Source organism: Antennarius striatus, chromosome 4 (genome assembly GCF_040054535.1).
Source record: "Antennarius striatus isolate MH-2024 chromosome 4, ASM4005453v1, whole genome shotgun sequence".
In the NCBI taxonomy this organism is placed as follows: Eukaryota; Metazoa; Chordata; class Actinopteri; order Lophiiformes; family Antennariidae; genus Antennarius; species Antennarius striatus.
This window is the reverse complement of record NC_090779.1, coordinates 3,831,603-3,846,842: the sequence shown is the minus strand read 5'-3', so window position 1 is coordinate 3,846,842 and position 15,240 is coordinate 3,831,603. Positions and strand designations below refer to the sequence as shown.

The 15,240-nt window shown below is 40.5% G+C and overlaps 1 protein-coding gene across 1 annotated transcript in view; it reads left to right on the top strand.

The window, feature by feature from the left end:
* ntrk3a (neurotrophic tyrosine kinase, receptor, type 3a) overlaps positions 1-15,240 on the top strand; it is a 193,639-nt gene that overhangs the window by 125,610 nt on the left and 52,789 nt on the right. The window lies entirely within an intron of this gene.

Below are 15,240 nucleotides of genomic sequence, written 5' to 3'. Positions count from 1 at the left end.
CCGTCACTAAAAAGATGTTTTATGTTGTCCCAAAATCCAAAATGCTCGTTTGTATTTTTCCCGGTCATTTGTCCCTCAGCTCGGATTTCAGGAGATAATTCTGAGCAAAAGCTCTGTGCTTTGTTCCGTAATGGCTTTTCACGTTATTAATTAATTAATTAGTGCTATGTGTTCAGACTATATGAGGTAAAATGGTTTGAACTACCTGACGAAGGAATACACATGAATTTCCCGTCCACTCATTGTTAACCAGCAGTTTTTCCTCATTAACCTCCCTTCGTTTAGAGCTATTCTGTCTTCACTGTCTCCCTCCATCTGTGCTCCGCTCTAGCAGTAAACTCACAGCAGTAGTGGCAGCGAGCTGTCTCACCTCCAGGTGCGCTGACAAAGAAGGTAAACATACGATATGATTGGCTGAAAGTGAGTGGCGCTACTACAGTATTAACTGGAGTAGCAGCGGCCGTTGTCTGGCCATCAGTAAAAATGTGCCAAGATAATCCACTGATAATCCAAGATTATATGGCTCATCAGCTTTATTCCTCTGTAGTTACCACAACTCTGCACGTCTCCCTTGTTCTTAAAAATGGGCACCAGCACACTTCTCCTCCATTCCTCAGGCATCTTCTCACTAAGATCCTGTTGAACAACCCAATCAGAAACTCTACTGCTACCTCTCATAGACAGCTCCAAACCTCTACAGGTATATCATCAGGACCAACTGCCTTTTCACTCTTCATCCTCTTCAATGCCCTCCTCACTTCATCCTGACTAGTCTTTGCTACTTCCTGGTCCACAGCAGTCACCTCTTCTAGTCTTTGTTCTCTCTCATTTTACACGTTCATCAACTTCTTCAAAGTACTCTTTCCATCTTGTCATCACACTCCTGGCACCTGTCAATAGACTTCCATCTCTATCCTGAATCACCCTAACCTGCTGCAAGTCCTTCCCATCTCTGTCTCTCTGTCTTGCCAACCTGTATAGATCAGTCTCTCCCTCCTTACTGTCCAACCTAGCATACAAGTCATCATAAGCCCCTTGTTTGGCCTTTGCTACCTCTACCTTCACCGTACGCTGCATCTCCCTGTACTCCTGTCTACTCTCCTCAGTCCTCTCAGTGTCCCACTTCTTCTTAGCTAACCTCTTTCTCTGTATAAGTTTCAAGTTTCACGTTTGAAGTTTATTTATTTTTATATAGCCCAGATTCACAAACAATGTCTCAAAGGGCTTTACAATCTGCACATGGACGATATCCCTCTGACCTTTGTGCACTGCAAGCAGTGCAACCCTCGCATCGGATAAGGAACAACTCCCCCCAAAACCCTTTTAACAGGGGAAAAAATGGATGGGAGAAACCTCAGGAAGACTGCAGAGGAGGGACCCCTCTTCCAGGAGTGGACAGACGAAGCAATAGATACCGCATGCACAGATTAACAACACAATAATAATAACAGTAACAATAACAGTAACAATAAATGTATAACAAAGGCACGCCAATCCATCAAGTAGAGCGAGTCACCACCAGCCGATGAAGCACACAGAGGTCACCGATTGCCGAGGATCCACCACTCTGAGGACAGACCAAACAGTGCCTAAGTCATTGAGCTCAAAAAAGTTATAGTCAAGGTTACTCTGGCAAAACCCCAAAACCACAGCAGAACCAAATGAGGCAGAACCAGCACTCCCCTAGTGTATGGTGAAACAGGACCACTGTACAGCTTTTGCTATCGCCAGCCATGGAAGCAGACAGAGGTAGCCGATTGCCGATGATCCACCACACAAAGGCCTGTGAGAGAGAACAGGAGAAGAAGGGAGAGAGTAAGAGAGAGCAGGGGCGAGAGTGGTGCTAGAGGGACCAGAATAGCAGAGGATTAATGGGAGGCAGGGGCCTAACTAAGAAATCCTATGACTCGTCGGCAGGACTAGGCTAAACCTAAACATTGAGACTGCCACCCCCGATATTACTTATATGTTAGGTCGAACAGATATGTTTTGAGTCTAGATTTAAAGACATTTACAGATTCAGACTGTCTAATACTTATAGGGAGGTTATTCCACAAGAAAGGGGCACGATAGGAGAAGGCCCTCTGGCCAGCTGACTTCTTTTTAACTCTAGGAACACACAAGAGACCTGTATTCTGAGAGCGGAGAGCCCTAGTCGGCGTGTAAGGTTTAACAAGATCAGACAGATAGGTTGGAGCAAGCCCATTAAGGCTTTTGTATGTTAATAAGAGTACCTTAAAATCGGATCTAACATGAATCGGGAGCCAGTGTAATGCAGCCAAAACTGGGTTGATATGGTCAAATTTCCTAGTTTTAGTTAATATTCTTGCTGCTGTGTTCTGAACCATCTGAAGGCCCCTAGTTCTAGACCGAGGCAACCCTGATAACAGAACATTACAATAGTCAAGTCTAGAGGACACAAAGGCATGAATCAAAATTTCTGCATCAGCCATGGCTAAAGAGGACCTAATTTTGGAAATATTACGTAGATGAAAGAAGGCGATCTTTGTCACCTCTTTAATATGCTTGTCAAAGGCAAGAGTTGAATCTAATGTTACTCCAAGGTTCTTGACTGTTGAACTATGGGTTATAAGACAGTTATCTACAGATATTGTTAGGTGTTGAAATTGGTTTATATGTCGCGCAGGGCCAATGATTAACATTTCAGTTTTGTCTGGGTTTAGGAGCAAGAAATTACTGGACATCCAACTATTCACAGCAGAAAGACAGGCCTCTAGTTTAATTAATTCAGATCGATCATCTGCTTTTATGGGCATATAAAGTTGTGTGTCATCCGCATAACAGTGGAAACTTATTCCAAAGCTGCGTATAATTTGACCAAGAGGTGCAACATACAGGGAGAATAATAGAGGACCAAGGACAGACCCCTGAGGTACGCCATATTTGACGTTGGAGAAGGCAGAAGTTTTATTATTGTAGGAGACACATTGTGTCCTATCAGATAGATAAGATTTTAACCAAGCAAGAGCTAACTCACAGACACCAAACTGTCTCTCCAGTCGGTCAAGGAGTATACAGTGATCTATAGTATCAAACGCTGCACTAAGATCCAAAAGAAGGAGAACAGAAGTGGTATCAGAGTCCAGATTTAATAGGAGATCATTCACAACTTTAGTAAGTGCTGTTTCAGTGGAATGGCGGGCCCGAAAAGCTGACTGGAATGGTTCGAAAAGACCGCTTAATGATAAATAATCTAAGAGCTGTTGAGATACCACCCTTTCTAGTATTTTAGATAAGAATGGAAGGTTAGAAACTGGTCTATAATTTTTTAAAGACTCTTGGTCGAGATGTGGCTTTTTAAGCAGAGGTTTAATTACGGCCGCTTTAAAGCTAATGGGAACAACACCAGTTGCAAGAGAAAGATTAACTACATTTAACATAGTAGGGCCCAGCAATGGCCATAATTCTTTAACTAATTTAGCAGGGAGAGGGTCTAAGAGGCATGTAGTAGGTTTGGAGATTGAGACCAACTTCGATAATTCTTCCAGAGACAGTCTCAAAGTGTGTTAAAGAGAGAAGTTGGGTTTTAACACCCAGAGAAGGAACCACATCAAATTTTGATCCAGGTGAAGCTGAAGAAGTAATTTTATGTCTAATGTTATCAATTTTACGGCAGAAAAAATCTTGGAAATCATCAGCCGCCAATAACAAGCTGCTTGCCGTTGGCTGTTTCTGGGTCAATCTGGCTACAGTATTAAACAGAAATCGAGGATTGTGTTTATTTTTACTTATTAATCTGGAGAAATAGGCAGCTTTAGCGGTGGACAGAGCCCGTTTGTAATTTAAGACACACTCGTGCCAAGAGATGTAGCATGATTTAGATTTAGATTTACGCCACCTGCGCTCTAAACTCCTACAGGCCCGTCTGAGAGCGCGTGTCTCCCCGTTAAACCATGGTGTAGACCTGCGCACCCCTATGGTTTTAGTTTTTAGAGGTGCAACTGAGTCCAACAGACTAGAAAGAGCTGAGTTTAGATCACTAGTGTAATTTTCGATTGATCCTGTTGCTACAGTAAAAGGAGTCAATACCTCAGGTAGAAGCTCACTAAGTTTAGATACCATTGACAAGCCGATATGGCGAGTAGTGACTAAATCAGGAGTAATGCTATTTTGACAAGTAAAGGCTGCTTTAAAAGTAATAAGAAAATGGTCAGATATCACTAACGTAAGAGGAGAGACAGTCACAGCAGTAACATTTATACCACGCGATAGAATCAGATCTAGGGTATTACCACTGGAATGAGTTGCTTCATGTACCCACTGAGTGAAACCTAACGTGTCCAGGAGGGTTAGGAAAGCTTTACACAACGGATCACTAGGGTTATTTAAATGAATGTTAAAATCACCTGTCACCATAACCTCATCAGATTGAGTAATTAGATCCGAAAGGATTTCACCAAATTCTTCTAAGAATAAAGAATAGGGACCAGGCGGTCTATAGACTACTACAAGATAAAGCCTGCTGTTTACAGCTGTAGGCGATGGTTTTATAAACAAGAGCCTCAAAAGATGTAAAATGAATATCTAGATTAGAAGTCAGGTTCAGAATAGATTTGTAGACTAAAGCAACACCTCCACCCTGTTTATCAGCCCTTGCGGCATGAGCATATGTAAAATCATGTGGTGAAGCTTCATTTAACGGTAAGAAGACATTTGGTTTTAGCCATGTTTCACATAAAGCAATCATATCCAGGCCATGCTGAAGAATTAAATCGTTCACAAGCAAGGCCTTCAATGACATTGATCTAATATTTAAAAGGCCAAATTGAAATGTGGTAGTGTCACTAACATGATTGTTAGATGGTTTAACAGCTGTATGCACTCCTGTACCTCCCCATTCCACCACCAAGTCTCTTTGCCCTGCTCCTAAACTTCTAGCCTTGCTACCTTTCCACCTGGTCTCCTGGACACACAGTATGTCTACCTTCCTCCTCTGCATCATGTCAACCAACTCTCTACCTTTTCCTGTCATAGTTCCAACATTCAACATCCCTACTCTCAGTCCTATACTCTTGGCGTTCCTCTTCTCTCTCTTCTCTCACACTTTCCTCCTCTCTTTCTTGTATGAACAGTAGTTCAATTTCCACCAGCACCCTGTAGGTCAACAGCACTGATGGCGGTCATTGTTAATCGGGCCTCGACCGAACCAGTATGGAAGTCATAGGTTTGATTCGCATGTTTGATTTGGCAAAAGTTTTACGCCAGATGCCCTTCCTGATGCAACCCTCTGTATTTATCCGGGCTTGGGACTGGCACAATAAGACACTGGCTTATGTCCTCTTGTGGCTACATTTGTGTCCTCTTGAGGCTACATTTGTGTCCTCTTGTGGATCAGTGCTATTCATATTGTCAAGACACGTAAGACCCATCTGGCTCCTGAACGATGGTTGATGGAAGTGACAGGGGGCATCAAAGGGAGAGAGGAATTGAAATGCAAGTTTCCCCAAGTTTCTGCATGCTAATGAATTTCATTAATATGAGACACGTCACCTGGGTCAATCTGCTTTGTAGTTCTTTTGGGGAGTTTCATAAGCTGTCTTGCTCAAGAGCACCTCGTGCCCAGAAGGTGACCTGGCACATTTCCACTGCCAGTTCACACTCCAAATTTTTTTGTTCATTATGGGTCTTGAACCAGCCACCCTCCAGTCCCCAGCCCAAAACGTAGTGTAATTAGCTACTGCTACTTTTACACATGATAGTTTCATAAATATAGAAACTTGATGTGAACAAAGCTACAATCTAGCCCTAATTGGAGGCCTTTTGCTTTGCAGCATCTTAACATAGGAACATAATTTAAATCTTAAACCCATCAGGATACTTATCACTAACAATTATTGGTCAATACTGATGGTTTTCCAAACTCTTCCCACGCGTCTCAGCTAAACAGTTTATCTGACCTCCAGAAGTCACCGCAACAAAACATGTTGTACTTGTCTGACGATCAGTCCATTCACCTACAACAGTGGCCACAAGTCAGAAAGCAACACTGTCACTATTAACACACTGAACTACATAACACTAAGATAATATAAGATAAGATAATCCTTTATTGTCCTACAGTGGGCAAATTTGTGCGATCGTGGCAAATACTTAAATAATATGCATACATATTAACATATGTAACAAATGAAATATACATATTCACATATGGTATACATATTTACATATGTCATATTATTAACAATTTACAGTTTATATTTACACTACAAAACTATACACTACAAAACTGCAGATTACATCGGTCATCCGGATTTCGAATAACAACACAGATCATTAATAAAAGATGTTTATCATTAAGGATGTATGATTTTTCGATAAATCAAGTTTTCATTATAAAATAATATTTTTGTTTTTTTTGAGTCACTAAATTGCCATGTATTGTAAGAAAAATTAGCAATGTAACAATTTGCTTCAATTAAATGTATGCTTTCTATATCTTGGCATCATGATTTCTTCTTCTTTTCCTTTCGACTTTTCCCTTCAGGGGTCGCCACAGCGAATCAATTTCCTCCATCTAGCCCTGTCCTTTGAATCCTCTTCTCTCACACCAACTACCTTCATGTCTTCCCTCATTACATCCATAAACCTCCTCTTTGGTCTTCCTCTAGGCCTCCTGCCTGGCAGTTCAAAACTCAGCGTCCTTCTACCAATATATTCACTATCTCTCATCTGGACATGTCCAAACCATCTCAGTCTGGCCTCTCTGACTTTATCTCCAAAACCTCTAACATGTGCTGTCCCTCTGATATACTCATTCCTGATCCTATCCATCCCGGTCACTCCCAGAGAGAACCTCAGCATCTTCATCTCTGCTACCTCCAGCTCTGTCTCCTGTCTTTTCTTCAGTGACACTGTCTCTAGACCAAACAACATCGCTGGTCTCACCACAGTTTTGTACACCTTTCCCTTCATTTTAGCTGAAACTCTTCTATCACACATCACACCTGACACTTTCCTCCACCCGTTCCATCCTGCCTGGACACGCTTCTTCACCTCTTTTCCACACTCTCCATTGCTCTGGACTGTTGAGCCTAAGTACTTAAAATCCTCCACCTTCTTGATCTCTTCTCCCTCTAACCTCACTATTCCACTTGGGTCCCTCTCATTCACACACATGTACTCTGTCTTACTGCGGCTAACCTTCATTCCTCTCCTTTCCAGGACAAACCTCCACTTCTCTAGCTTCTCCTCCACCTGTTCCCTGCTCTCACTACAGATCACAATGTCATCTGCAAACATCATAGTCCATGGAGATTCCTGTCTAACCTCGTCTGTCAGCCTGTCCATCACCATGGCAAACAAGATTTATAGTATAAAAAAAGGTTTACTGAAAAACAAAAAGAAATACAGATTGACTAAATTACAGAGTTATAATGGAAAGGAACCACAAAAACTCTTGAATATATATGTATTTTATTCATTCATATCATTCTGGGGTTCTAGTCCCTCTGCCCTCCTGCCCACATTTGTACAGTTTAAGTTGGAAGTTTTCATTATCATCACATGTTGTGTCTTTTGCTGTCAATGCATCATGGAAAGACTCTTCTTGAATGTCAAAATATCTCCACACTCTCCATCCATGGTGTCCAACATTGAACGATTCACTCCTGAAGCTGAATGTTGGACTGCAGCCTTAAAGACAGTAAAGTCAAAATGAATCAGGTCTGTATTTCAAGTACATAAATAAACAAAAGGCTTGGTGGCATTTTTTATTTTTTTATGAGCAAAGGGGACTTAGAAAAACAAAATGTATCATAAGTTATGAAATGTGCCATGACAGCGGAAATAACACAGTAATATCATCATCAGCGCCGTTATGTACATATACAGCATGCGACAACGTGACGAGCCAACAGCATCACATTTATTTATCAGGATATCATCTAAAATCATGTCATCATCATCAGATACTGAGGACGAGTTCCCTGTGAACCCACCTGGGTGTGTAATTATCCCATATAATTATCACCTGATGTATGCGGAGGATGAGTTTGCCGACATCAAGCGACTCATCCCAGCTGGCTTCATCTAAATCAGATTCTGACAGAAATCCAACTAGTTATAATGTCCCATTTTGGTTTATTGTGTGTATGTAAAAGTTAATTGCGCTACCAATGCTAACGCGCTAGCCCGTCAATGGGATTTTCCATATTATGTTAGTATTGAGCTATAAGGATAAGGATCAGGGCCTGACATGCTGTTTTTGTATGTTTTATGTCAGTTTCAAAGATTTCAGTGAAATGACCTGTCTATCACTTTTGATATTGTTTACTTCATGCGAGTGCCATAATCTGTCTGTTAATCTGGTCAAAAAAACATTTATACAATCCTTCCAAACTTTCCAGAAGGTATTCTGAAGAAAGATAGGTTCCTATCTTTGTGTCTAACTCCTGCGGTGTTGGAACAACCATTCATCTCATAGGTAATCATGGCTTTATCGTGGTTATCGCTTCACTGTGTTCTAATGGCTGCCCTGACTGATGTGTCGCCGATGACGTATGACGCCCACGTGACCACTGGCTACGGAAGCTGTTGCTGCGCAGATTTTAAGGTTTTCTGAATGATGCCAGACATCTGAATTTTGTTTTTCTTCCTTTTCTGTCACTTTTTCAAACACTGCACTTAAAAGTACATAAAATATTTAAGTAGAATAACCTTGTCAATGAAAAATTTATATATTTCTCTTGTAAAATAGTTTAAACTACTGGTCCACTGATTGACGTCATTTAGTGGAGGAAATATTGAATGTGTTGTCTTTGTTTGATGAGATATTATAATACAGTAATACCTCGTCGCTGAATTTTAGTAGGTAGTCACGTGATACCGTATGCACATTCTATTGGCTGACGGCATCTGGAAATGCATGTCTGTGAGACACAAAAGCGCTTTAAACAGTCTATAAGAGTGTGGGAAAAGGTAATACAGATAGACAGTGGTTTAATATTAGTATGGGGAGGGTTCATAAACGTTTAAATTACCGTAAATAGTAAAATAATTAGTTTGTCGCTATATTGTGGAATTTGTTATTCACCTATGGTCCCTTTAACGTAAGTAACGAGGGTGCACTGTACAAATAATTCCATAAGTTATCAGTGTCTCTTTATTTGTGGTGTTCCTTTATAGCTTATGCAAACCTGAAAGTTGAGTAATACTTTTTCAAAATAGATTTTAAATTAGCTGTATTTCACACTATAACACACACACACACACACACACACACACACACACACACACACACACACACACACACACACACACACACACACACACACACACACACACACACACACACACACACACACACACACACACACACACCATGCCTTTGGGGTACAGAAACACCATCTGTTAATTACATCCATCTGTTCATTTAGTGCTTTCTTACAGCTAGGTCATTTTACAGCCTGCAGAGTGAAAATACACTTCCACATACACAAAAACAGGTATACATATACTGTACATACACATACACATACTTGTACATGAACTCATGCACTTACCCATCACATATAAATGCAGACAGACAAACCTGTATACATACACATACACGTGCAAAAACATGTACTCAATCATGTAAACATGCACAAATATACACAAACATGTACAGTAAATGTATACGTGCACAAACACATATAAATACACACATACAGTACAAACATGTGCATGAGCTCATACATTTAAACTCACACATACACAAACATGTATACATACACACACAAACATGTACATAAACACGCACACAAACACATAAACAGGCAGAAACACTCAGACTAACATTTGACTTGTGGCACAGTGTTGATGTTGACACTCATCCACCCAAAATAGCTTATTTTAACTTATTTTTAAGGTGGAGATGGGAACATTACTAATGATTCCATTAAGTCCCCATGAATACTTCATACACTGTTTTTGTGATTGAGAAGAAAATTATTACTCTATGTTTTCTTGAAGTACCATATTGGCCAGAATATGAGACGATCCTGATTATAAGATGACCCCCTCTTTTTTAAGGCTCAAGTCTGAAAAAAGACTTTTTGAACACCAAATTAAATTTGTTATACAGAAAATAATTACAGTACATCTGAAACAAATGATTATAACAATATATTCGAGAGAAAAACTGTAGTGAAATAAAATAATGCAAACTGGTTTAAACTTGAGAGTAGCCGAGATCTGTCATGTCAGAACATTACTCCTCGAAAACATACTCTGCCTCGCTGTGCTCAGTGTCATTGTCTTCACTCCCATTCTCTGGCTCCACTGGCTCCTCCCATAGCACGTCATCGTCACTGCCGTCCAGAGCATTTGATAGGCAACATTTTTTTGCATTGTAACTTCTCCTCAGCTGCCGGTTAACCTGGCCGATCTTCAACCCACTTTTCTCCAGGTTGTCGCTACGTTTCTCCGTTTTCTGTTATCTTTTCTCTTTTTTTTTCTCTTTTCTTTCTTACTGCTATTTTATATTTTTCTTCTTTGTACTACCGCTATTTTTATTTTTCTTCTTCGTGACAGGGGTTCGCTTTGGCCTGGGGGAGTTAGTTCAGCATTCAGTCTTATTTCAATGCAAAAAACACCGTCTTATATTGGGGCCAATACGGTAATATTGTTTTCTTTTTTGGGCTCCAGTGGCTCAGTTGGTAGAGCGGGTCGTTCAATGATTGCATGATTGGCGGTTCGATTCCCGCTCCTGCCCAGCCACCAAGGAGTGTGAGCTGGCAGTGGGAGGTGTCAGCTTGCCTCCCTGGCACTGCCGAGGCACCCTTGAGCAGCTTGTAGCGGGATGGCACCTATTTGGGGCACACCAAAAAAGTCACTCTGCCTGCCATTGTGTATATTGTATGCCTGCAAGCCCTTTGTTTGTGTGTTGTTGTGTCAGGGCCCTGTAAACACACACACATGCACCACACACACACACACACACACACACACACACACACACACACACACACACACACACACACACACACACATACATATGTACAGTATGTATTTGTGTGTGTGTGTGTGTGTGTGTGTGTGTGTGTGTGTGTGTGTGTGTGTGTGTGTGTGTGTGTGTGTGTGTGTGTGTGTGTGTGTGTGTGTGTGTGTGTGTGTGAGTGTGTGTTTACAGGCCATATGCATTTCTGACAAGCACCATGAGTGAAAAGACAATTTTCTATGGGATAAATAAAGTACATTTCTTCATCTTTAATGACACTATAATCTGCTTGTGAGGATTATGACAGGAAAAGATAGGGAGTTGGTTGACATGATGATCAGGAGGAAGGTAGATTTGTGAAGGAGAAGAACAAGTGGAAAGGCAGTAGGTCTGGATGATTAAGAAATGATTAATATTAATGTTTTATGGTTTTGATGACAAGAGCGATAGAGTAGGGTTCATTTTAAAAGACTACTTAGTTAAAAGTGTCTTGGAGGTGAAAAGAGTGTGTGGTGGTGTGGTGAGTGATAAGGATGAAATTTGAAATTGAGAGTGTTATATACAATATGAATAGTTGTTATGCCTCCCAGGTAGGATGTGAACTGGAGAAGAAAGAGAAATTTTGGATGGGGGTAGAAGAAGTTACTGTGAGCATTCCGGAGACAGAGAGACTTGTGGTTGGTGCATTTTTTACTGGACATGTTTGGGAAGGAAATAGACGTGATGAAGAAGTAATGGGTAAGTTTTGCATCTAGGTAAGCAACGTGAAGGAGTAGATTTGGCAAAAGGGATGGACATGGCTATAATAAAGACCTTCTTTCAGAAGAGGCAAGAACATATGGTGACCTACAAGAGCAGATGTGGAAGCACACAGGTGGATTACATTTTGTGCAGACGATGTCATCTGATGGAGGTCACTGACCGTAAGGTAGTTGTCGGGGAGAGTGTAGGCAGAGCGCATGGATGGTGGCATGTAAGATTAAACTGGTGGGGGATAAGATTAAGAAATCAAGGGCAGAGCAGAGGGCTATGCGGTGGAAGTTGAGTAAAGAAGAGTGTGGTGCAACTTTTAGACAAGAGGTGAGACAGGCTATTGTTGGACAGGAGAGACTCCCAGAAAACTGGACAATTACAGCTATGGTGATCAGAAAAACAGGCAGGAGAGTACTCAGGTGTCTTCTGGTAGGAAAGGGCAGAAGGAGACTCGGAGGCAGAACCCTTTAGTACAGGAAACCAAGGAAAGAAGCTAGCGAAGAAGAGGTGAGACAGTGAAAGAACTGAGGGGAGGAGATGAGAATACATTGAGATGTGACGTAGACCCAAAGTAAAGGTGGCAAAGGCCAAAGAAGAGGCATATGATGACATGTATGCAGGTTGGACACTTAGAAGGAAAAAAATATGTCTACAGGCTGGCCCAAGAGCGGGATCAAGATGGGAAGGACGTGTAACGGGTTAGGGTGATGAAGAATAGAGATGTGCATATGTTGTGCCAGCAGTCTACTGGGTAGATGGAAGGAGTACTTTGAGGAGATGATAAATAAAGAAAATTGAAAAAGAAGGTACAGTAGAAGATGCAAGTGTGGTGGACCAGAAAGTACTTAGTGATTAGCAAGAGCAAAGTCAGAATGGCACTAAAGAGGATGAAGAATGGGAAGGCAGTTGGTGTGGACGACATTCCTGTTGTGGTATGGAATCATATGGCTGGGGAGATGGCTGGGGAGTTGTTGACCAGGTAGTTCAACAGAATCCTAGTGAGTGAGAAGATTCCTGAGGAATGGGGGAAGGTTGTGATCATGCCCGTTTTTAAGAGCAAGGGTAATGTGCAGAGTTGTGGCAACTACAAAGGGATAAAGTTGATGAGTCATGGAGTCAAGGATGACATGGAGAAAATGCAGAAAGACAATGATGAAAAAGAACAAAGAATGGTTGTCCCAGAGCACTGACTTAGACAGTGGAACATCAGGAGATTTCTCAACTGAAGGACCTGGAGATTAATATCGATCCGGACCAGATCGAGCATGTCATCCACTACCCTCTGGAGGTAAAAGACCACCTGCAGTGCTGATAAAATTCCTAAATCACAAGTACAAAACTCTTTCTGAAACAACGCCCTAAAATGAAAGGAAAAGATGTATATTTGAGAATCTCACCAAAGAGAATGCTGATATCGCCAAAAAAGCTCATCAGCTGAAGAAGACTGGGCTGATCGACAACACCTGGATGAACAACTGCAGGATCTTCATCAAAACAAAGAGGCTTTCTAAGGAGCAGATGAAAACGATGATCAGAAATGTGGAAGAATAGGAGAAATTCGACCAATAAGGTATGACCAAAAATAAAAACTCTAACTTCAACATGGCAGAGAACAGCCATCTCTGCACTGTCTGAAGAAATGAAAGATCTAATACAGAGAACTGCTGATGAAGATAGTTTGGAGTTGAAAACCGATCATTTTATTATTACCGATCATTATGCTCTTTTTGACCCAAATGGAATTTTGGACACTTCAAGTATTAAATGGAACAGTTGTAAAACCATTCAACTTCATCAATGTCAGAAACATGGACCTATGAACAAAAAACATTGATTTATGCTTGGAGGGATAACATCAAGTTTGAGACTTTAAAGAGCATGTTGATATGTTTTGAAAATATAATAGCATGTATAACTGTTAAAGTGTCTAAACACTACTGAAAGAGGTGAATATGATCATTATATTCTTGTTGAGAACACTGGCAAGGTCAACTTCTTGTTTTGACTATCTATGATTTTAACAAACCTTGTGTTCCTAGGAAGAATGTAAACATGGTTATGCTCTAGGTTAAAAGGCTAATATCTGGAAGTGGATGAGAGTACGAATGTCTGTCAAAATTCAATGGATGAACTGGTTGAAAAAAAATTATATCTGAGTTTGTTGACAACATATTGTAATGAAAGAGATGTTTGTTGATTTTGACGGGAATTTCATAAGCCTACTGGCTTCTACCCATTAAAAAAAATAAACTATATTAATAAATAAATAAACAGAGATAATGACAGCAAACAACTGATGATTAAAAAGTGGTATGGAAGGATCATATGCAAGACTGTATTAGCGGAAAGTATAATCTAATTGAACCCTGGGGAGGCACAGTGGTGCAGTGGGTAGTGCTGTCGCCGTACAGCAAGGCAGTTCCCGGTTCGAGTCCCACTTTGTGTGGAGTTTGCATGTAATCCCTGTGTCTGTGTGGGTTCTATGCAGGTTCTCCGGTTTCCTCCCACCTAAAAAAACATGAATTGCAATGGCAATATACCTTTTTTCATGTCTGTTAATGTGATTAATTTCTTTTCTTTATTATTATTTAACCCACGTCCATTCCATTGGTATTCCTAATTTTTTTAAACTGGCTTGTCTGCCTTTCAGATACTCTCATTCAGTCACACTGACTTGTGATGGGACAGAGGGCTAGAAGATGATGAAGGTAGAGTGTCCTTTGGCCACAATCCACATTCCATTCATTATCTTTGCATAGTTGTACATTACTTCTGTTAGCCCACAATCTGTATGCTTATTTGGGGTGGGCTTTTGTGTCTTTGCTTTTAATTCCTAGAATTTATTTCTACAATACAGCAGATTCAGAAATTCCCATTACCAGTGCAAAAAATATCATATCATGGAGAACAATTTTAGGTATAAGAGACGGCATGATGATGGATGGACTTCTAAGTCGTGAAGTAAGAAAAATTTGTTGGTTTTCACTCACACACTGAAATGCATGTCCACACTTTTGCATTGACTATATAACTGCAAACATACCTGAAGTGCTTTAGATGAAAAGTAAAGGCTGCGAATGGTAGCACTAACATATAACTAACATCTGCAATTGCTCTATTCTTTAATATATTTTCTTTTAATAAGTACCCCAAGATAGATAACAATCCCCACAATACTGCATCACTGAGTGTTTACAGATCATCAATCAATCTAACATTATTTGTAAACCCAAAGTGTTTTACATAAAAACTATACAACAAACAATAGACACACACACACACACACACACACACACACACACACACACAAACACACACACACACACACACACACACACACACACACACACACACACACACACACACACACACACACATACACACACACATATCAAAACTCTGAGGAGTTAAGAACACAGAGTAAACGCTATCCTACACTCGCTAGAAGTTAATCGGTATGGAGTTAAGAGATGATTTTATAGATTAAAATTCAGTAAAAGTAATAAAATGAATAAAATATAGTGAAAGGGTGGACTAAAAAGGTAAAA